A 22,465-nucleotide genomic window follows, 5' to 3' on the forward strand; every position below is an offset into this window, starting at 1 on the left:
AGATGCTGACATCACAGGCAGAGGCTTTAAAATGTGCTGGGCCATAGCACCGGCCCCCATGTATGCATGACTAAAGTATAGAAATTTCCACTTCCTTCCGGGTCGTGGAACTGGGTCTTTTACCATAGAGTATAAGAGCAAGCGGATATTCCTTTCCTCCCTTCTTCCCCAATGCATGAACCTGAAATCCAGTTTCCCTGATGAATCTGAGTACGCAGTCACACATAAGCACTATTATCTGCCTAAGACGTGTTAGGAGCTGCTGATCCCCCAGCCCTGCCTTGCTCCTTTCCATATCTCAATTCCATAATGTAGGTTAAACTTCATAATCAAATGACAGGCCAGTGCTCTCCATGCTCATTTTTCTGAAGCTCTACTTTCCAAACAATCCAGATAGGAGAAGAACCTTTGTTTTTCTACACAATAACATAAAAATATATGCCATTCAAAATTAATATCATCAAAATGTCTATACTACCAAAAGCAATATATACATTCAATGCAATCCCAATCAAATTACCCACAGCATTCTTCATTGAACTGGAAAAAATGATACACAGATTCATCTGGAAACACAAAAAAACCACGAATAGCCAGAACCACTCTGAAGAACAGGAACTTAACAGGGGGAATCACAGTACCGGATCTATGGACATACTATAGGGCAGTGGTCATCAAAACAGCCTGGTACTGGCACAAAGATAGAGAGGAAGATCAGTGGAACAGAATAGAAACAACAGATGGAAACCCACACAGATACAGTCAATTAATCTTTGACAAAAAGACAGACAACAACCCAAGGAAATGGAAAGTTCTGTTCAATAAATGCTGTTGGGACAACTGGTTGATAGCCTGCAGAAACAAAAAAAGATAGACCCACATCTCTCACCATACACCAAGATCGAATATAAATGGATAAAAGACCTAAACCTACATCCAGTAACCTTCAAACTTTTGGAAGAAAATGTTGGAAACACACTGCAAGATCTAGGGGTAGGCCCTCACTTCCTAACAAAGACTCCAAAAGCAGTAGAAATTGAGACCAAAATAAACAATTGGTACCTCATCAAACTAAGAAGCTTCTGTACAGCAAGGGAAACAATCAACAAAGTAAAAAAACAACCTACAGAATGGGAGAAGATCTTTGCACACTACATAGGAGATAGAGGGCTGATCTCCAGAATATACAAAGATCTCCAGAGAAACCAAAACACCAGAACAAACTGCTCAAGAAATGGGCACGGGAAATGGGCAGACATTTCACAAAAGAACAAACTCAAATGGCAAGCAAGCATATGAAAAAATGCTCAAGTTCCCTGGCAGTAAGGGAAATCCAAATGAAGACAACAATGAGGTACCACCTAACTCCAGTAAGGATGGCACACATACATAATACCACCAACACTTGCTGGCGAGGATGTGGGGAAAAGGGAACCCTTCTCCACTGCTGGTGGGACTGTAGACTTGTACAGCCTCTATGGGAATCAGTTTAGTGAATACTCAAACAACTGAAAATCAACATACCATATGATCCAGCAATAGCACTCCTAGGGATATATCCAAAACATCTTACACAAGAAACCAACATGCATGCCTATGTTCATAGCAGCACAATCTACAATAGCAAAAACCTGGAAGCAGCCAAAATGCCCATCAATAGAAGACTGGGTAAGAAAGCTATGGTTCATCTACTCTATGGAATACTACTCAGCTATTAAAAAAAACGAAATGCAGTTCTTTGTGATCAAATGGGCCCGACTGGAATCCATCATGCTAAGAGAAATGAACCAATCCCAAAAGGTTAAATACCACATGTTTGCCTTAATCTGAGATGAAAAGATGACAACTTGGAAGATAGTACCTGTATATTGTAATATTAGTGCAATCTCTAACAACCTGTATCCAATGCAATAAGATAACGCGATATAATCTATAAACCAACAATTAATGTCAGATTACTTAAGATCTACATCGAAAAACTGTAAAACCTACTCTACCCTAAATATGCTATGTTAACCTGTAATGGGGAGGGAGTGCAGGGAAATCTTTCAGGAATATATATATATATATAATATATATATATATAATATATATATTATATATATATATATATATGCCATTAAAGGAGTAAGTTATAGAAAGTCCGGAAAATGACTTGTCTTCTTTTTCAGGAGATTGGAAAAAAGAAAATGAGGCTGGTGGGGGTGGTGTAGAGAACTAATCTTCCACTCTATGGCATCAGGAACCCATATAACACAGGATCATGTCTGCACTGCTTCACTTCTGAGCCAGCTCTCTGCTTATGGCTTAAGTCTTTGGAACCCTGCAATCAGATGCGGAGCCAGGAAGAAGCTCCTTGCTCTCAGCTTTGGATCAACATAGCTCTGGCCATTATGGCTACTGGGGAGTGAATCAGCAGATGGAAGATCTCACTCTGTCTCTCCTTCTCTGTATGTCTCCCCTTCTCTGTATGTTGCTTTGCTTCCAGCCCAGTTCCCTCCTTATGGCTTGGGAAACTAGAAGAGGATGGCCCAAGGCCTTGGGACCTGGCACCCTTGTGGGTGATCTAGAAGAATCTCTTGACTTCTTAGTCCAACTCCAATCATTGCAGTCATGGGGAGAGAATCAGCAGATCGAACATCTCTGCCTCTTCCTCTCTCTATATATATCTCTGCTTTTCCAATAAAAATAAACAAATCTTTAAAAAACAAACATATTTACTTTCTGCCTCTCTGCTCTCCGGCCGAGCAGGCAGCAGCCATGGCGCCCAGCCAGAATGGCATGATCGTGAAGCTGCCCTTCCACAAGGACTGGCAGCGGCGAGTGGCTATGTGATTCAACCAGCCGGCGCGGAAGACCTGCAGGTTCAAGGCCAGGCAGGCCCGAGCTCGCCATGTCCGGGCCATCTGGCCCATCGTGCGCTACCCGACCGTGCGCTACCACACCAAGGTGCTTCAGCCTGGAGGAGCTGCGGGTGGCTGGCATCAACAAGAAGCTGGCCCAGACCATGGGCATCTTGGGTAACCCGAGGTGGTGGAACAAGTCCACCGAGTCCCTGCAGGACAACATGCAGCGCCCCAAGGAGTACTGCTCCAAGCTCATCCTCTTCCCGTGCAAGCACTGTGCCCCCAAGAAGGGCGACAGCGGCTGAAGAACTCCAGTTGGCCACCCAGCTCACAGGTCCAGTAATGCCCATCCGGAACATCTACAAAAAAAAAGAGAAAGCCAGGGTCATCACCGAGGAAGAGAAAAACTCCAAAGCTTTTGCCAGTCTCTGCATGGCCCGTGTCAATGCCTGGCTGTATGGCATCCGTGCCAAGACGGTCAAGGAAGCAGCAGAACAGTACGTGGAGAAGAAAAAATAGGGTCTTTTAGGGGATTTGTCTAATAAATGTACAGTGTGGCCAGTAAAAAAAATATATATATATATGTTATATATATATATAAGATTTCCATGAACTATGCTTTGTGGTAGCATCAACAATAACAAAACAGAAATATGGTTTTGGTTCAACCACAAGCAAATCCCAAAATGTTAACTGTTAATTATGAGGTATAAGTCAGCTCTATAATGAGCTGGATTTTTTTAAAGTATTTCACATTGAGCTAATGCATACATTTGAGCAGACTGCACAAATCTGCACACATCCCGATCTGGGTGAATGGTGCCTCTGGGAACTGAGTGTGTAGAACTCTTGCACTGCACACAGTAGCCCCTCCATTTACAATTGATGTACTCAGAAAGTGGGGATGCTTAGTTCTGTTTTTATTGCAGAGCATTTAAACAGCCTGTTTTCCCATGGAAGTATTCTAACAGAACTATGCCTAGTGCGGCTGAAGCTGCTGCTTCTGCTGGAAGACTCAGTTTTACAGCTCCCTACCCTGACTCCACGCCACTTAAGATCCTTGACCTCGGTGTTGATTTCACATGATGCAGCACGCAGTTTGAGGAAGGACTTGCTGTCGGACTGGTACATGTACCCCATTACTATATTCCATTTCCGCATAGACAAATGTGAGCTATGGTCCGTGGTTCCACATTCTATGTGCTTTGCACGTAAGTATTCAAGGGTTATTAACAGAATGAGTGATGAGAGATACTAAATCTGCTGTTTCTTCTGCAGTTTCGCACAGCAACTGAGACAGGATGGCACCCAGAAGCAACATCCGAACATCAACTTAGCAATTTTCCTGAATAATAGAGTTTCTTCTTTCAGAAATATTGCTTAAAACAGCTGAAGCACTAAATGAGGTTTCTGAAATGGAATTGAAAAGAAAATCTGGCAAAAATAGTTGCCTCGTTCCTCTTCAGCAAGTATGGTCTTGCAGCCTGACGCTGCCCTTCGGGCCAAACAATGCTCTCGTGACAGGCACTGGGGAAGCGGGCACAGAGCAGGTGCTGAAAGAATGCCCTTGTGGGATGGCTGAGCGTGATGGCTAGGAGATAGCCCTGGGGGTGGAGTGTCAGCCTGGGAAACGGCTCTGCCTCCCGTTTCTCAGAGTTGTGATGGATGTCTGTTATTCCAACTCCTGAATTGAAAGGAGAAAATATCTAAAATGAGCATGATGAAATGGAACATTATTCAATTAGAAAGATGGAGCCTGATTTTGAGAAGCAGAATGTAATGACAGGGCTGGATCATGTCCAAGAGGTTGTGCATGACTCCCCAGCTGCCTGTGAAATCAATGCTTCAGACTGAGCCTGCGCAGGTGGTCCTCAGCATCCTTCTCACAGGTACTGCTGACCGGGGTCTGATAATGACACTGCATCCCACAGTGTAAGCTGAGGCCTACAGCCAGGAGTCTCAACACCACACATTTTGAAAACTGTATCCTCAAAACCCTACAGAGTGCTGAACTCAAATGCTCCCTTTTTCGTGGATATAAGTAGAAATCAGATGAAGCAAATGTGTGTGAAGACATGCTAGAACAAAATTCCAGTTTTACTTTTACTTATTGAAAAGAGTTCCATGTTATAACTTTTCTTAAGTAAGTCAAACATATTGAGAATTTTCATTTAAGGTATAAAAACAAAGCTAAATATAATACTTACAATTATTACAGAACAGTTACTTTGCTCTAGGAACAAAACATACAATTTGATCAATATGAAACATTTTCACATTATTTTAAATAGTATTAAATAGGAACCTAAAATTAATTCTGCATAATTATATGAGAATGGTGCCACGGTTTAGGCCACATCTGCTGCTCTGGAATCCTGTCAGGGTGCCAGTTCATATTCCAGATGCTCCATTCCTAATCCAGTTCCCTGCTTACGGCCTAGGACAACTGCAGAGAATGGCTCAAGTCATTAGATCCCTAAATCCACGTGGGAGACCTGAAGGCAGTGCCTGCTGCCTGGCTTCAGACTGGTCCAGCTTCAGTTGTAGCCATTTCAAGAGTGAAAAGGAGGTGCTCTCTCCATGTATCCTTCTCTCTGTAACTCTGCCTTTCAAACAAAAAATAAAACATTTATAAATATTAGTATATTTATATATCATTATAAATGTACATTTGAATTTTCGGGAGCAGTTAGAGTGGGCTTTGGTTTGGTTAAGATGCTGCTTGGAAAGCTTGCATCTGTCATCAGAGAGCCTGAGTTTGAGTCCCAGTTGTGCTCCTGATGTGGGCTTGCTGCTGATGCGCACCCAGGGAGGCAGCAAGCGACTGGATTAGAAGCTGAGTTCCTGCCAACCATGTGAAAGATTAACATTGTCATCCCAATCCCAGCTTCAGCCTGGCCCTGTCCCAAGAACACTAGGTATCTGGGAGGAAAGTGGACAGGAGCACTCTCCAACTGCACACTCTACCTCTGTCTCTACTTCTCTCTATCTATATCCCTATCTACGTTCCCCTCTCTGTCTCTGCTTCTGAAATAAAATGCTTAAACTCCATAGGTGGATAATTGATCTAGCAGTTAAAATACTCATCAAAATACCTATGTCCCTTGGGGCTGGCATTGCGGAGCAGATGTGCAAAGCTGCTCTCTGATGCCAGGATCCTCTATGAGAGTGTAACTTCGAAATATAACTACTGTGCTTTGTATCCAGCTCCCTGGTAACAGAGCAGAGAAAGCAGTTAAGGACAGCCCAAGCACTTCGGCCCCTGCACTCACATGGGAACCACAGATGGACTCTTGGTAACTGTCTTCAGGCTGGACCAACCTCAGCTTTTGTGGCCATTTGGGGAGTGAACCAGTATGGAAGACAGACTTTCTCGCTCTTTTTCTGTCTCCCTCTCCTCTGTTGTCTTCCCGAATAAATAAGTATAAATTAAAAACAAACAAGGGCCCTAGCACACTAGTGTAGGTGCTAAAGTCCTCACCTTGCATGCGCCAGGATCCCATATGGGTACCAGTTCTAATCCCGGCAGCCCCGCTTCCCATTTAGCTCCCCGCTTGTGACCTGGGGAAGCAGTCAAAGACCCTGCACCCAGGTGAGAGACCTGGAGGAGGCTGCTGGCTCCTGGCTTCGGATTGGCACAGCTCCACCTATTGTGACCGCTTGGGGAATGAGTCAGTGCATGCAAGATCTTCCTCTCTGTCTCTCCTCTCTTTATTTCTGACTTTTCAATAAAAATAAATATATCTTCAAACAAACAAAAACCCAGAATTTTGTCACATAGTGATCATTCAAAAAGGCCTACAACCATCAGAATTTTTGAACTGTAGCTTGCATCACAACAACATGGAAGGGTCATGTATGTAATCCCAAAGTTTCTTTTTCAGCCAGTCTGGCTAGTTCTGCATTAAGCCCCTGGTTGTTGGCTGTAAGCAAAGATGGTACTTTTCTAGTAAGCTCCCTGGTGAGGCTGATACTGTTGGTAAAGATCCAACACTGAAAAACACTGGCCTTCCCATGCTAGGTGAAGTATTCATATTTATAGTAATTCTAACAGCCAAGTAAGGTCAGGTTTATTTCTATTTCTTCCTGTTAATTTTATCTTTACTAATGGTTTTAAGTGATATATGAAATACCACCTATTTATCATGCACCACGTGATTTCAAATACATTTATGCATTGTATAGTGTGTAGGATTTAAGTCAGAGTAAACATACCCACCTCTTCCAACAGCTATTATTTCTTTATGTGGTTTAAAAAAAGATTATTTATTCTAGATCTGCTTTCTGAAAAGCACATAGTTCGATAGCATTATATAAAGTCAATTCTACTGTGAAATAAAATACCAGGGTATCTTTTCCTGGTTTAATTATAACTTAGGAATCGTTATCCAAGTTTTCTTCATATCATCCTCTCCTTCATTCTTTCCTGCCTCTAATGGCCACTATTCTACCTTCAGTGTCAGTGAGGTCAATGTTTATAATTCCATATAAGAATGAGATATGTGGGGCGTCTGTTAGTGTGATTGCCTTATTCAATCTTGCAAGATAATCTCCAGCTTCATCCATGTTGTTGCAAACAAGACTTCATACTTTTGAGAACTGAATAGTATTCTACTGTGTTTATGTATCACATTTTCTTTATTCATGCATCGTTCAAATGAAATTTTGATTGATTGAACTCTTTATTATAAATAAGTGCTGCACCAAACATAAAAGCCCAGATGTATTTTTGACAGACTGATTTAATTCCATATGACTATATAACATAGAATGAAATTGCTAGATCACAGTGCATTTCTTTTTTAATTTTGTGAGGAAATTCCAGATTTTTTTTCCATAGGGTTATAGCAGCTTGTAAGTTCAGATTTCTTTATGTTCATTTACCAAAAAAAAAAAAAGAAACTAATATTCAGAAAAACTCAATGGTTTTCTTAATAGTACACAGCTAATTAGAGTAATGCAAAATTCTTACCTAGTCCTCTCTTAGACCCTGGCCGATGTTCTTTGAAAACTACCATTCTCATTCTGCTTGTTCTCACAAAACCAACCAGACTCCAGCAATTCTTCATTCTTCCTATTTTTATCTTGTAAGCCTCTTAACTCAGGAAGCTGGCTTGATCAATGGGAGAGAAAACTATGAGCTGCTGGCTGCTTAATACATATCTTGCTGGCACTAATATCTCCCTCATCAGATTAGCTGCATGATAAGCAATTAAGAAGAGCTGTGCCAATTCTTCTCAGCACCTGCAACTCATTATGGAATGAAACAAGTCAAGTCCAAGGATTCCATTCAGAAGAACGGTATAAACAGATGATGCCTGATTTGTCAGGGATCTCCAAGGACCATATCCAACTTTTTAAAAGTCCTAGATTTGTGCAAAGCTATCTAGTGCTCTCCATATGGCAGGCCATAGAAAAGACATTCCGTTGCATTCGACAGAAAAGTATTCTTTATTTTCCAAGCTATAGCCTTTTAAGGGGAAATGCTGACCATTTTTGGCACAGTAAAAAGACTCATAAAAAAACATATTTCAATGTCTTGATCCAAAAATCTACCTGAAAGTTCGAGGAAATAGTTTAAATTATTCATAACCAAAGATAGTCTTCGTCATCCATAACTATATGTACTGCATAAAACAAGCAGGCCATTTGAGTGATGGCTGTTGTCAGCAATGTTGATAGCAACTCCCATTTCCTAGCTGGCTTCCAGCAACAGCAATCCACATTTTTCTCCAGTGAGAACAAGTAAATTGAAAGTCAGGTATCTAAATATCTTAAGATCCCTGCGCTGGGGGTTTAGCAACAGGTTGTTAAATGGTGTTAGGACTTAGCCACTAAAATAAGCACCCAGGACCTCTTTGACAGTGAGCGACAGTGCTGGCTAGTGTCACAGATTTGCTGTTGGACAATGCTGAAGAACGTTTGGGATGGGTGTAGAGTTATCACACCTTCATTGTGTCAAAATTGAAGCAGGCAAGGACTGATATGGTGGTGTAACAAGGTAATAATCTGCTGATAGCACTGGCAGTCCAGATGGGTTCCGGTTCATGTTCTGCCTGTTTCACTTCTGACCCAGCTCCCTTCTTGTGGCCTGGGAAAATACTGGAGGATGGCCCAAGGCCTTGGGATGCTGCACCTACCTAAATGGGAGGCCCAGAGAAAGCTTTGGCCATCGTAACCAGTTAGGGAGTGAACCAGTGAATGGAAGCACTTCTCTCTCTCTCTCTCTCTTACTCTTTCAAGTAAAAAAAAAAAAAAAAAAAAAGTAAATATTTTGCTTGACTCAGAAGTTCCCTAAGAATTGCTAAGATCATAATCATAAGAGAGTGAAGACACATTTGGAAAAAAGAAAGAATGTATCTAACAAAGAGTGTCAATGCAGAAGGAAGAACTTTCTGGAAGAACTCATTTTGCTCCATACTGAGAGCCTGAGAGTAGCCCCAATTTTGCCTTTGCCAGATCCCTCAAGGAAATCTAACCAGAGCAAGCTCAAGTGATTCTCTTTCTTGTGGTTGGTAGCTGATTTCACACATACATCTAGAGAAGCTAAGAAGTAGAAAAAGCTCTGATTAGTCTTCATGGAAAAAATGCTCTATAAAGAGATTCTAGTCTTTTTGTACATTCTTCACCTACTTAGTGGTGCTGAATTTCTTCTGAGCCTTATACCTGCCACTGTATATGTCAATCATTCAACTGTGCAAAGACACTGAAAATTCATCAATTGGAGTGTTACAAAAAAAAATTCATAGAAATTTCAAAAGGATTCCAGCTTTAAATATGGAGACTGATGTAAATTCATTAAAATAAAAATTGAAGGGAAGATCAGTATGTCCTGCTGAGATCAAACTGCTGCAGTCCTGACTTGCCCCTTTCTGTGGGTGGTGCATATAAGTTAGATCGAGCCAAGGGGGCATAGCTGCTAATTCTGTCTGTTCACCAAAGAATACTGAAGCAAAAAATCACCTTGAAGTTAAAGGTGTATCAGCACTCAAGTAAGCATGCAAGTGCTAATCAAGACTCTAAATAAAATTCTATTCTGGAGGAAGATGTAGAAAGATTTATAATGAATAAATGCCCAGATGAGTATCTGCAATTAAACCTATTATTCAAAAACGAAGTTAAAACCATATGAACTGTGGTTTGAGTTTCCAAATTTTGAAGCTACACTCATGAAAGAAGACTAGAGAAAGCTTTTCGGAGATCTAGACTTTGAGACATCGCCAGGAGAATTAAGGCCGAGTAAGACTAAGCCGGGCACAACAGCTGAAGAGTCAGCTTTTCAGGAGCCAGTTTTTCCCCCGTTATGGTTTTTTTACACAGATAATGCTCTGAACATGCTTTTTTCCTCTGGATTGAGTTCAGTCTAACTATGCCAGACCCTACCCAGGGCTCTTCACCCTGAACACAAGTAAGATGCAGGAATCCTAGTGTGGGAGTGCAACAAGAAAAGGTACCTAATGAGTATTAAACATTTATTTACTGAATACATTTTTATTCAAATTGTTTAGTTCAACCAAAAGTCCAACACACCTGCCCATTGAGGGTCTGTTTTAAGGGTTGATGTTATGCAGGCACTGATAAAGAAATTTGGCTTTATCCTGAATACAAATGGGAATCAAGGGCTAATAATAACTAGAGATACGATATAATTATCTTGTCATTTAGAAAGATCACTCCAACTACTAAGAAATGAGTGAGTACAGACTCCAGGAGAAGCACTTATAGATTTCAAAAGTGAAGTTGAGACTTAAAAGAAAAGGTGGCGGAGAGGATTAGTTACTGTGATTCGGATGTAGCTGTTAGCTACAGTAACAATGAGATCTGCACTTGGAGATCCAATTGTCTCAGAGATCCAGTCTCCCCATTAGCACACTAAGAAGTCACATAGAAATCTGACTGTAGTCCTCACCTTGCTATTTGTGTGACCAGTACTCCAGCTATCACAGATTTTCAGGAGATGGAAATAGCTGTTCGTCTCGTCATTGTGCTGAAAACCTGGGAGAGCATGACAACTAGGCAATGTCAACACTGAGACTTCTCACTGTGCCCTTAACAAACTTCCCTCAGTACCGATTCCCTGGCCCCATCACACCCCAGTGAAATTGAAAAGATGAATCAGTAGTTGAGTCAGGTAAGCCTTAATTCCCTAGGTCCTCTGGAACCCCAATAATACTGTGCTTTAGCCAGCCATAAAGAAAAATAATGATGAAATCACAAATGTCATTTTCATCCAATGATATGGCCATTTTAGTAAAACCCCCAGTTTATGAAAGAATTAATTTTGTTTGCCAATCTACACATAGTTTTATAAAGAAACTTTGAATATTATTTCTTCTGCATAGTTTCACAGTTTTGTCCCACTTCTTCTCAAGCCTAACAAATATCTGTCTAAATATTTTAAATATAGCCCTTGTTTAGATCATCCTTTGTTTGAATCACCTTTCTGGGACGAGAGGGAGATTGCTAATCATAATGGAAATATATTAAATGCAAGTCTTCATATGCCCATTCCCAGACGTTTGTTTCAAATGGAGTAAGCCTCCAACTACAGGGAAAGCCCACCTTTGTGGCCTCCAGCATGAATGCTTTTCCAGTCAACCAGAGCAACCAGTGTGAGCTTCACTCCAGGCTTCAGAATCTGAGTGCAGTCCACTCCAATTAAATCAGAGTTGTTCACTGTTGCAAAAATGGAAGCAGTCGGTTCCAACTGATATTTTGCTGCAACACTTAAACAAAAGTAATTGACACCTGATGTGCAAACAAGGTTTACTCAAGTGTCAGAACCTTTACATACTTTCTAAATAATTGATCCTCCAAATTCTGTCCCATCCTTGTCATCAGTGTGTAGATGTCCCCAGTGTGGTAACCAGCTGCAAAGTTACTCCTCCTCAGCTGTGATTTGGCACTGCCAAAGGTCATCTGGTACCCGGGAGGCCAACCCTCATAACTAAAGACAGCTGAGCCACGCATTTCAGGTCCAGCAAAATCAAAGTCAACATCACAAACAAGGTTAGAACACTCCTTCTTATAGAGGACTTGCTTTTACCACTTTTCTGGCCCACATTTATTGAGAAGGTAGTATCAAATGTCACTTTTAAATCTTGACAGATAGGATCTTCAAATGTAATTTCCGTTCCCAGTGTTACCAGTGTTCCGTATTTCTGTGAAAGACAGGCCATACTCATACTGTTTTTGTTTGGCCTCCATGGTTCTAGTAACTTTACCAGTACCTAAACTCGATAAAGCAGTTGTTGAGAATTACATATCACAGCAAGACTGTTTCTACATCCAGTTTCACCAGTTCAACATCAAATTCTTTGTTGAAAATGTCTCTGGCTGTTTTACTAAGGTTGGTGTATGACGAACAAATATGCATTGACTACCTGCAGGTCTGTCTCTGGGGAGCTCCGGAAGAGAGGATTTGATGCTTGCCTGTTGGGGGTGCTACTGCCACTAGGCTTACAACTAAAGTGGCTTAACTCCCTCAAGACAGGCCTGCAGCTCCCAGGGCTGGAAGGTGAAGTGAAAGTTTATCTCTCTTGTAAACAATGCACATTCTTGCTCTGTTTTTAAAACAATGCCATTCATTCTTCAAGACCCCAAACAAGCCTCATTTTCTCTATGATGCCTTCCTCCATCAGAATGTCCACTTCAGAATTACTGTGTCCTTCTGCAGGGCACCCTCTTAGGGGAAGGGCCAGCATGAGAGGCTGAAATTCAGACTCACAGAGATCAGTAAAGTAACCAGATATGATAAAGAGACTCATACCCGCCTCCCACAACTCCTATTAAAGGTGCCTATGTAGCTCCCAGCACCTGCAATATACTGCTACATGGCAGAAGGAATTGAAGTTGTAAATGGAGTTAGGATGCCTAGTTCATTGGTTTTGAAATAAGGAGATTATCTTGGATTATCTAGATAAACTCGCTGCAAGCATAATTGTCTTTGAAAGTGGAGACAGGCAGTCAGGATCACAGATTTGAAGATGTTTCCCTGCAGGATTTGAAGAGGAACAATTTGCTAAGGATTGAAATCTACATTTAGAAATTAAAACTGATGATACTAATCAGGCAGGCTTTGCCCCTACCACTCCCAGATAATGCAGCCATGCCGATATCCTTGTTTTACTCACGTGAGACCTATTTTAAACTTCTGTCCTTTAGAACTGCAGGATAATGATTTTGTGTTGCCATAAGACACTAAATTTGTGGCAGTCTATTATAACAACATAGGAAACTAATATACCAAATGTCAAAAGCTTAATATCTAATACCATTAAATAATATTATTTTCTAAAATAAAAAGGAGAACATATATTTGGCAAATTATTATGAAATGTTTTAATATTTGCTGTGATCAAGAATGAATGTTACTGAACATTCTTAGCTAATGAAAATGAAGGAGATTGAACAATACTACAAAATTGTTGGTACTAAGCCAATCACGTATGTGTATGCATGAGCATGTTGTATGCATGCACACAAAGAATGTCCAACTGGAGAGTCTTCAAGGAATTTCAAGCAAATGATCCAGGGTACAGACACTCAAGAGTGACAGGTAGAGTTTATTGCATTCGCATTACAAAATACATGCAAAACCTGTATCTATCCATTGGGCATCCACTCACAAGCTGCAAACCTCTCTTCTGTCAAGGCCATTTGGATATTTTTAACATTATTTGTAGGCCATGTGAAATTATCAGCTTAAGAGTTAACCTGCTATAGCTTTATTGAATTTCAGGTCCCACCTACAGTCGCCTTGGCAGGGCCAGATCCTATGATTTCTTGAGCCTGATATGGTCCACGGGAACAGACCTACTCACTCCCAATTGATAAAATATCACAGTTTTCAAATGCATACACTATTATTGCACAGAACCTGAAGAGAATTGGGGAAAAACGCTCATAAAATTCTGAAAATGTATGTCTTGTAGATTGTGCTAAAAGAACACTTCTAGTAAGGAATTGAAATGACCCCAACTAGGAAGATTTCTCCAGGTCCAAACAAGGTGTGCAGAAAAAATCTGCCAATGCTACGTAAGGACAGCATGATGAGAAATGAGAAACAGGACACTTAGGAACAGAGATGGCTCAGTCAGCCAGCCTGAGAGATGAGAAAATGTTAGTAAAGGAAAAAAGTCTCAGTTGAGCTTTGATGACGAGTAAGGTAAGCCAGCAGAGAAATCAGAGCCATCCAAGAGAGGGGATTAGAGAAAGTTGTACATAGAGACATTTTATACTTAAATTATTACAACTTGTAACACTACTATTTTTTTTATGCTTTATATCAAGTCTCCTTATCTGCAACATTAGTTGCAAGTTTCAAGTCTTACATCTCTGTGAGATGCCTTTTAAGTCCAGGAAACTGGGAAATTATTAGATGAGGCTTTTTTTTCCCTCTGAACCTGCTTCTTCTTGCCTCCATGGGCTGTCAATTTCCATTTGAAACTTTTTCGAGGACCCAGCGACACCATGGGTAGTCATAGTTCTGTGGAAATGTCTAGTTCTTCTGAAATTCTGCTTTGGCCTTTGCTGTCTTCTTCCTGGGGAGTTCCATGGCCTTGTCCTTCTGCCTTGTCCTTTGCTGCTCCCACTATTCTATCTGAGCTGCCTTTCCCCCATGAGAACGAATCTCCCCACTACGGTTTACTGTTCCTTTAACAAACTGCTCTATTTTACCTGCATACAGCATTACAATCATTACAGAGAGAAAGGGACAGATACACACACACACACACACACACACACACACAGAGAGAGAGAGAGAGAGAGAGAGAGAGAGAGAGAGAGAGAGAGAGAAATACTCTGTTCCCTGATTCACGCCTCCAAATGGCCGTAACAGACAGGGTTAGTCCAGGCCAAGCCAGGAATTTCATTCGATTCTCCCACATGGGTGCAGTTTGAGTCATCTTTGACACTGTTCTCCTGGTACATTCACAGAAATCTTGATGAAAGTGGAGCAGCAGGACTCCAATTAGTGCCCATATTGGGATACCAGAATCACACAACGTGACCTTACCCTCTTTGCCGTGGCCTGACATGGCTGTCTGTTTCTATTCATGTCAACTTCCACCACTGATTAGCTAGGGCTTCTTTACTTCAAGAAGTGGTTTTGTTTGTTTGTTTGTTTTTCTTAAGTGCTCCAGAAATGTGTACCTGTTTGAATCCCCACATTCTAATTAGCATGTTCACTATTTTGTTTTCATGGTTATTTTAAAAATATTTGAGTGTTTATTTATACAGGAAACAGAAAACTAGACAGACAGACAGATACACACGCACACACACACGGGGAGAGAGAGAGAGAGAGAGAGTAAGATAGAGTGAGAGAGAACATTTTTTCCTTCACTGATTTCCTCCACCGCAAGTGGCTGCATTAGCCAGGGCTGGGTCAGGGCAAAACCAGGATCCAGGAACTCTGTCCTGATCCTCCACATGACAGGGGCCTAAATACTTGCCCATCTTCTGCTTCTTCCTTCACAGATGGCACCAAGAACCTACACTCGCTGGAAGTCAAGGAGCTGGGACGTGAAAAGACACTCTGAAATGGGATCCAGTGTCACAAGCAATGACTTAACCTGATGTGCCACTAGGCTAGCTCCGTGTTTGCATTGTTATTTGTATTTGTTTACATTGCTACTAATAATTCAGTGAAGACGTTTGACTCACTTGTAGGCACTTGCCCATGAAATTAAATGAGGAAGGCAGTTAAAACTGAATCTTAGATAGTATGCAGAACCGAAAGTAGCAAATGAATTGCTTTGTAAATCATATGGTTTCAGATAGTTATGCAAATAACAAAGAATAAAGCAGAATAATATGCTATCGTTTGCTGAGTTGCATTATTGTGTACATGGCAAACTTCAACATGTTATTTAGTGTTGGATTTCAAAAATTTAAATACAAAGTCTCTATAACCAATCCTTATTTGGATCTCCATGAACTTCAAATTACTTAAATCTCTAAGACAAACTAAGAAGGACAGCAACTTCAAGGTAGGAAGTTTCAAAAATCATTCTTTCTTGTCAGTTTGCTTGCTTCTGATCATAAGCAAATAAAAATGAACAGCTCAGAGAAATATGACAACAAAACATGGAATTATACATCGCAAATAAGCAAACAGGAAAAAAGTCGAGAATTAGCTTGCAAATAGCTTAGTTATAAGCAGATATGCATCTAATGGGACATTTTAAAATGTTTTTTTAAGAAATCACCTTGGAAAAAGATCTTGATTTAATGTCAAGGGATATCTGCTTCATCAAGGTTTTCCTCCCCAAAGCTATTCTGCTGTTTAAACTCTTGTGTCTTCATGCTATGGCCAGCTGATTAAAGGTAGAGAACTTACATAAAAATGGCCTATGAAAGGTGGAGCTGGTGAGATGTCTATGGGTCATTGGGGCACACTATGATGTTTCTCATGAGAAGTTGGGCATTTCATTTTAAGTTTGCTCTTGCTTTTTGGCTTGCCACATGATCACTGCTACCACACCTGCCTCAAGCACCCTCTGTCAGATGCTGCCTGATCCTGTAGCCTTCACTTTAATCTGAAACAAGCCTTCTCTTTCCCAGTGATTCTCCTGTTGAGTATCTTAGTTCAAATAGTGAGGAACAGGTACCAGTGTTGTGGTGCAATGGGCTAAGGCATCACCTGCAGTATCAGCATTTCATTAGTGCCTGTGATGCCATGCTGTTGAGAATTTGGATTAGGTAGAATGGCATTTATACCGATCCAGGCTAGTGTTAAGTTCCAGGATATTAATTTGTATGTTCCCTCTATGCATGTATTCCCACATAATACAAGACTACCAATGAAGCTGTCATAGTCCAATATTATCACCTCATTTTCCATTCTAGATCAGTTTGGTGTATCTATTCTTTAACAAAATGCATACAGTCCTTTCTTGGCATGGTATCCCAGGACCATAAAAATAATTATTCAAAATAATGTTGTGCAAAGCAATTTTTAAGGATCAGTAGGAAACATTCTCTTTTACTTTGTGACTTATAAAAATTTTGGTCAAAATGTTAAAAACCCTTTTGTTGCTAGTTATAAATATACAGGATGATAAAAGTATTAAAAGTAATATTTACTTGCTACCTTATAATTTAAAACATCAGAAACAATAAGAATTAAGGCCTTTAATTGTGCTGTGAAAGACTTACCCGGAGTACTCTGAACAACAGTTCTCTTCTCATTGTGGATCTTACAAAATAGAGATCATGTCTTTTCTGCATCCTGGCAAATTGCTGTATTCCTGCCTACACAACCAACATTTTACCCTTTGATCTTGCCATATTATGAAAAATTTCCAAGAGTCCTTTAATTTGAAATATTTCTTGGCATAACGTCTACCAGAACATCTTCATATTTTTCATCACAACCACTGTATGTCAATAAGTGTGCCTTCACTCAGTTTGTTTCAGGCTGCACAGAGATTCTCAAATGATAACAATATCACTACACTGAACAGCAGCTCTTTGATCTAAAAATCTCATTTATGTTCAAGTTGAATTTCCCTTTAGCCATTGCCACTACTTTTTTCCTTACTTATTTTAATTTTCGTTGGCCACTTTCCTCTTTTGATTGCTCATTTTTTTAAGTGGTACCTCGATTCATCACAGACAAGAACACAATACAAGTACATGATGTGTTCCCTGTGCATTAATGGAAAAATAGATACTCATTGGGCACTGACCATGAAGGCCATTGGTTCCACAGTGATTTCTTCATCGAGGAGAAGCTAGCAAAATTAATACTTTTTGCAGTCAATTGTAGTAAACAGATGATAGTCACAGGTAACAGGTGGTAGTAACCAAAACTTGAACCTTGTTTTGGGGACCAAGTTTACTTAAAACTTTTGTGGTAACTGGGCCCGGCGGCGTGGTCTAGCGGCTAAAGTCCTCGCCTTGAAAGCCCCGGGATCCCATATGGGCGCCGGTTCTAATCCCGGCAGCTCCACTTCCCATCCAGCTCCCTGCTTGTGGCCTGGGAAAGCAGTCGAGGACGGCCCAAAGCTTTGGGACCCTGCACCCACGTGGGAGACCCGGAAGAGGTTCCTGGTTCCCGGCATCGGATTGGCGCGTACCGGCCCATTGCGGCTCACTTGGGGAGTGAAACATCGGATGGAAGATCTTCCTCTCTGTCTCTCCTCCTCTCTGTATATCCTGCTTTCCAATAACAATAAAATCTTAAAAAAAAAAACAAAAAAAAACCACATTTGTGGTAATTAAAGTCCATGCATATCAGAACTATGTGAAGAAATACCTGCACAAACAAGTAGATTAGTATTTTACTTTCCTCTCAGTCACCCAGATAAATCATAAATCATTTAAAGAAATATATATATATATACATATATATATATATGCTTATTATTTTCTGCTTTTCTTTTTTCAACACTGGAATTACTATAGAAAATTTCTTTTTACATTCAATCTCTTTTTCTCCTTCCACACTCTTCCCTTTTATCTATGAACTAACGCCTAAACAAGGGGGCTGGTGTGGTTGCCTATCAAGCTAATCTTCTGCCTGCAGTGTTGGCATCCCGCATGTGTATCAGTTCATGTCCAAGCTGCTCCACGTCTGACCCAGCTCCTTGGTTATGAACTGGGAAAACAGTGGAGAAGGATAGTTCAAGTCCTTGAGCCCCTGAAAACATGTGGAATACCTAAAATAAACTTGCGGCTCTGCTTCAGATCAGCTCAGGATATGACATGTGGCCACTTCGACAGTACCAGTGGATGGAAGATGTTTCTCTCTCTCTCTCTCTTTTCTCTGTAAAATCTGCCTTTTCAGGGCCCGGCGGCGTGGCCTAGTGGCTAAAGTCCTCGCCTCTAAAGCCCAGGGATCCCATATGGGCGCCGGTTCTAATCCCGGCAGCTCCACTTCCCATTCAGCTCCCTGCTTGTGGCCTGGGAAAGCAGTCGAGGACAGCCCAATGCATTGGGACCCTGCACCCGCGTGGGAGACCCGGAGGAGGTTCCTGGTTCCCAGCCTCCGATGGGCGCGCATCGGCCCGTTGCGGCTCACTTGGGGAGTGAATCATCGGAGGGAAGATCTTCCTCTCTCTCCTCCTCTGTGTATATCTGGCTGTAATAAGATGAATAAATCTTTACAAAAAAATCTGCCTTTTCAATTAAAATAAGTAAATCTTAAAAAAACAAAGAAACAAGGAAGAAATTGTCTTACATTTTATGAAAATGAAAGTAGAAGTAGAGAATGGGAAAAGTTAGGGGCCAGCACTTAGAGCAACTGTTGAAATTCCATCTGAAGTATCTACATGCTTTGTAAGCCTGCATTGGTTGGAGTTCCAGATCCTCTTCTAACTCCAGGTTCGTGCCAATGAACATTGTGAGAGGCAGCAGGTGATGGTTCAATTACCTGAGTCCCCGCCACCCATGTGGAAGACCCCTCTGCAGTTCCTGGCAACTTGCTTTGACTTGGCTCAGTCCCAGCTTTTGTGGACATTGGGTAGCAAGCCAGTGGACGGGAGATCTTTTCTTATCTGTGAGCATATCTGTTCTCTCCATGTGTGTGTGCCTTTCAAATAAAATGAGAAGAAATAAAACTTTAAAAAGAGAAAATTTTAGCTATAATGATAACAAAATATCTTTAACTTACAAAATCCTGATATTGCTCCTAAGTCCTTTTACATTTCTAAAAGTCTAAATCTATTTCCCAATGTACATGTAATTAAAATAACTCTTTTTAAAAACCAACATTAAAAATGTTCTTAGGTTAAAAATGTAACATTTCAGCTGTTCTGTGAATTCAATATATGCATGTTACAATATCTGGGAAACTCACTGCTATGTGCAACATATACTCACCAAACGTCAAAATCCAGTTACAAACAAGCTGTTAGTGAACAATCCTTCACAAAGAGCAGATAGATTCAAAGATATCTAGAGCAACAGAACATGTTTATCAACAAACTCTAGTAATGTGACAAGAGGACTTGTTGTACACATACTCCTCAAAGACATAAAACATATCACTATTTACTTTTGTTGTCTCTTTACATTTTTGCGTGCTTTCTCTCTCTCCAATTTGGTATATGATGACAATTGTTATACTCCTCATATTCAGTAGAGAAACAGCTTCAAAATGTTCCCTGGTCACCATAAGCTTATTTAAGGAGCATATCATTCTGGTGATGCTCTACAAGGAAAATTCTGTCCATGCAGCCCATTTCATGGTGGTTGAAATTTAAATATGAGTAACCCTAATTTCTGAATGCATCTCAGAAAGTGCCCCTGATGTGCCTTTTCCAAATCAGTTCAAAGAGACCAGGATTCAAGAAGAAAGACAATTGAATCTCCCATACCCTACACCCACAGATGGACCTCGCTGGGTTCGGGGCCAGTTTCATTCTCCCAGTCTGCCCAGGTAAAGATAGACAAAAGTAATATCTTGAAAACCTCATCTAATAGAGGATTCAGAAAATTGAAAATCCCCTGAGAGTCTTAGAGTGCCCTGAGCTGGAAAGCAGAGCAAGGACGAAAATGCCAAGATGCTATGCCTGGATAGACATTGGTAGCTCTGGCTGGGAGGTAAGACAGAATAAGGGACAATATAGCTGAACAGAAGAAATTTGGTGAAAATTACTCAATCTCTCCAGTGAGTCTGCCTTCAGTGCCTTGTTAAGAATAACTATGCTAGTTCTTCCAACTTAGAGTGGCAATCATGAACTAGAAAGCAGAAATTCAGAGCACTGTCTGATGAGCGGCGGTTATTATGCTGCCGTGAAGGGGTCATTTTATATCTATCTGCAGGTTAAGATAACTCCAGGAACTTAGCATAGGATCCTACCAAAAAGTGTCTGAAATCACTGCTATAAATATTAGGGAATTAAAGAAAGCCCATGCAATTGTAGAAAAAAAATTAATAATTTCATTTGGTCCAAAAGCTTTCGAAATGCACAGAGGTTTTTCTTAATACATATTTTCCTTTAACTTTCTTTAAATAACTTGATATGCTTGCATTTTAAATTTTTGTATCAAAATAAACCTGTCTTTGAATTTCACTGTCCATGAACTTTTTGAAGTATCCTCAAACTGTCATAATTAAGACAGAGAAAAAGAATCACAGATTCCTACATTGCATAAAAGAAGAATAGCAGCTTTCGCCATTCTGGATCACTTTTTCCAGTCCCACGTGCCTGCTTTCTTGTCTGTATGCTCCCCAGCCAAGTCCAGGCTAGACTGGAACCAGATCAAATACTCAGACAAAATAACACTGAATTCAAATCCGGCATTCTATGATCTGGCTAAATTCTTCCCGAAGCCTACTTATCTCTTTTTCCAAGATTGCTAGTGTGCTCACAAAAGGTTCCAAATGTGTACTTTATTTTCTCTTGAATTATTCATCTGTTTCCTGGTGTAGCCTGGACTATACCACATTAGAATTATGTCTTGTATTCGTTTCCCTTATTTGCCAATTCCTCCAGGGAAAGGTGTTTCTCTTTAGTCTCCAAGTGTACCTGTCAAAGAGCCGCCTTTAGTGATAAGAAGAATTGTTTAATATACTCTTCCAGAGACACTGCAATTCCCCAGAAAGTAAAATCCTCCATCATAAGAAGCAATAGAGGACACAGTGAAATTAGCCTGAACCAAGGCCTAAAGCAAAGGGGGAAAAATGCCTTCGCTAACTTTTGTTTTCATTCTTTATTTAATATTCATTACCAGATGTTAGTTCAGGGCACTCCTCCCCCAATTGGCAGTCAGGATGTGAGGCTAGGGCGTCTGATTAAGTTGCAGCATCCAAACGCTGTTATATATGCTATTTGTTAAGACCAGTTCTGTTTCTGCATTCAGGGGTGTGCTTGAAGCATTGCTCACATTTATAAAGTTCTGCAACTATCCCTCAATTCTTCCTCTGAAATCTTTCTCATAAGAATATATAGATGTACAGATTGTACTTCCTAAGCTCAGGGAAATGGAACTAAAAAGTTTATGTGGGAACAAAATTTTATAAAACCAATGAATAGTTTTTACACTGCATATGTTCCATGAACCTTTCAAAGCCACCTGATTATTATGGCAGAATCAGGGTTATCAAACATGCACATATGTGCACATACACATGCAAATATCCATGCACTCCAATAACACCATTCATTCTTGTACACGTACTTAGTGATAATGATATACGTCTAACATCATACTATGCATATTGAAAGAAGTGTAAAAGAAGTATATATAGTCCTTCTTTACCTGAAACTTATAACCTGGTAATATCTAAGTATATAACATCATAAAACATGCCATCAGACATTTATACAGCAATGAGTTTGTCTTGGTCTTAAGAGACGCACCTGCTAGCTTTACAGAAGAAATACAATGTGAGATGTTGTTTGGTTTACCTTGCTAAGAGAAACACTTGTTTCTGTAATTCTTCTTCAACTCAAACATTTGAAAAGAGTACCAAACCAATTCCTGTGGCCCTTGTTTCCTAGTGCCCTGGCACAAGGAATCCCACACGTCGAAAGTTTTAAAGCACTACTTTTGCCAAACAAAATAGATGTTTATATATTCATATTATGCAAGGAACTAATTTGGATGTCTTTATTTTTTTTTTTCCTGTGTATACTGGGGAACTTTAAGTTTATCAGTGTTGA

At 40.4% G+C, this 22,465-nt stretch overlaps 2 pseudogenes; one reads left to right on the forward strand and one right to left on the reverse strand.

Moving 5' to 3' along the window:
* Nucleotides 1–2,726: 2,726 nt before the first annotated feature.
* LOC131480299 (large ribosomal subunit protein eL13-like) lies at nt 2,727–3,370 on the forward strand (annotated as a pseudogene).
* A 7,939-nt stretch (nt 3,371–11,309) lies between these two features.
* LOC101517911 (voltage-dependent anion-selective channel protein 2-like) lies at nt 11,310–12,222 on the reverse strand (annotated as a pseudogene).
* Between the last annotated feature and the right edge of the window lie 10,243 nt (nt 12,223–22,465).

The sequence above is a fragment of the Ochotona princeps genome, chromosome 5, assembly GCF_030435755.1.
Source record: "Ochotona princeps isolate mOchPri1 chromosome 5, mOchPri1.hap1, whole genome shotgun sequence".
In the NCBI taxonomy this organism is placed as follows: domain Eukaryota; kingdom Metazoa; phylum Chordata; class Mammalia; order Lagomorpha; family Ochotonidae; genus Ochotona; species Ochotona princeps.